We start from the raw sequence: 2,500 nt of genomic DNA, 5'->3' as shown, positions 1-2,500 counted from the left end.
GCCGTACCACAGCGTAGGCTAAGTGCTTCGCCATGCGAATGCCAATGAACAACTGCAAATGCCAATGAACAACTGCAAAGGGCATTGAGCATGTACGTCCTGCTGCCATCCACATTACAGTGTATAGCTGCAAGGTGTTTAACATGAAGCGATACACTGGGGACCGGGCAGTGCGAGTAGCAAACTATATTGCGGGGGTTGCAGTTAGGCAACACTACACTAATTTAACGCGTCGTATGACAATTACAGAGCAGGTTAAGGCCCAACGTGTGTTGGGTTAAGGCCCAACGTGTGTTGGGTTAAGGCCCAACGTGTGTTGGGTTAAGGCCCAACGTGTGTTGGGTTAAGGCCCAACGTGTGTTGGGTTAAGGCCCAACGTGTGTTGGGTTACGTTAAGGGGCAATGTGGGTTACGTTAAGGGGCAATGTGGGTTACGTTAAGGGGCAATGTGGGTTACGTTACGGCGCAATATAGGTTACGTTACGGCGCAATATAGGTTACGTTAAGGGGCAATGTGGGTTACGTTACGGCGCAATATAGGTTACGTTACGGCGCAATATAGGTTACGTTAAGGCGCAATATCGGTTACGTTAAGGCGCAATACAGGTTACGTTAAGGCGCAATACAGGTTACGTTAAGGCGCAATACAGGTTACGTTAAGGCGCAATACAGGTTACGTTAAGGCGCAATACAGGTTACGTTAAGGCGCAATACAGGTTACGTTAAGGCGCAATACAGGTTACGTTAAGGCGCAATACAGGTTACGTTAAGGCGCAATGCAGGTTACGTTAAGGCGCAATGCAGGTTACGTTAAGGCGCAATGCAGGTTACGTTAAGGCGCAATGCAGGTTACGTTAAGGCGCAATGCAGGTTACGTTAAGGCGCAATACAGGTTACGTTAAGGCGCAATACAGGTTACGTTAAGGCGCAATACAGGTTACGTTAAGGCGCAATACAGGTTACGTTAAGGCGCAATACAGGTTACGTTAAGGCGCAATACAGGTTACGTTAAGGCGCAATACAGGTTACGTTAAGGCGCAATACAGGTTACGTTAAGGCGCAATACAGGTTACGTTAAGGCGCAATACAGGTTACGTTAAGGCGCAATACAGGTTACGTTAAGGCGCAATACAGGTTACGTTAAGGCGCAATACAGGTTACGTTAAGGCGCAATACAGGTTACGTTAAGGCGCAATACAGGTTACGTTAAGGCGCAATACAGGTTACGTTAAGGCGCAATACAGGTTACGTTAAGGCGCAATACAGGTTACGTTAAGGCGCAATACAGGTTACGTTAAGGCGCAATACAGGTTACGTTAAGGCGCAATACAGGTTACGTTAAGGCGCAATACAGGTTAGGTTAAGGCGCAATACAGGTTAGGTTAAGGTACGACATAGGTTAGGTTAAGGTACGACATAGGTTAGGTTAAGGTACGACATAGGTTAGGTTAAGGTACGACATAGGTTAGGTTAAGGTACGACATAGGTTAGGTTAAGGTACGACATAGGTTAGGTTAAGGTACGACATAGGTTAGGTTAAGGTACGACATAGGTTAGGTTAAGGTACGACATAGGTTAGGTTAAGGTACGACATAGGTTAGGTTAAGGTACGACATAGGTTAGGTTAAGGTACGACATAGGTTAGGTTAAGGTACGACATAGGTTAGGTTAAGGTACGACATAGGTTAGGTTAAGGTACGACATAGGTTAGGTTAAGGTACGACATAGGTTAGGTTAAGGTACGACATAGGTTAGGTTAAGGTACGACATAGGTTAGGTTAAGGTACGACATAGGTTAGGTTAAGGTACGACATAGGTTAGGTTAAGGTACGACATAGGTTAGGTTAAGGTACGACATAGGTTAGGTTAAGGTACGACATAGGTTAGGTTAAGGTACGACATAGGTTAGGTTAAGGTACGACATAGGTTAGGTTAAGGTACGACATAGGTTAGGTTAAGGTACGACATAGGTTAGGTTAAGGTACGACATAGGTTAGGTTAAGGTACGACATAGGTTAGGTTAAGGTACGACATAGGTTAGGTTAAGGTACGACATAGGTTAGGTTAAGGTACGACATAGGGTAGGTTAAGGTACGACATAGGTTAGGTTAAGGTACGACATAGGTTAGGTTACGGTACGACATAGGTTAGGTTACGGTACGACATAGGTTAGGTTACGGTACGACATAGGTTAGGTTACGGTACGACATAGGTTAGGTTACGGTACGACATAGGTTAGGTTACGGTACGACATAGGTTAGGTTACGGTACGACATAGGTTAGGTTACGGTACGACATAGGTTAGGTTACGGTACGACATAGGTTAGGTTACGGTACGACATAGGTTAGGTTACGGTACGACATAGGTTAGGTTACGGTACGACATAGGTTAGGTTACGGTACGACATAGGTTAGGTTACGGTACGACATAGGTTAGGTTACGGTACGATATAGGTTAGGTTACGGTACGATATAGGTTAGGTTAAGGTACACATTGTTG

This window comes from Schistocerca americana, unplaced genomic scaffold (genome assembly GCF_021461395.2).
Source record: "Schistocerca americana isolate TAMUIC-IGC-003095 unplaced genomic scaffold, iqSchAmer2.1 HiC_scaffold_438, whole genome shotgun sequence".
In the NCBI taxonomy this organism is placed as follows: domain Eukaryota; kingdom Metazoa; phylum Arthropoda; class Insecta; order Orthoptera; family Acrididae; genus Schistocerca; species Schistocerca americana.
The sequence above is the reverse complement of the archived record's forward strand: the minus strand, read 5'-3'. Positions refer to the sequence as shown.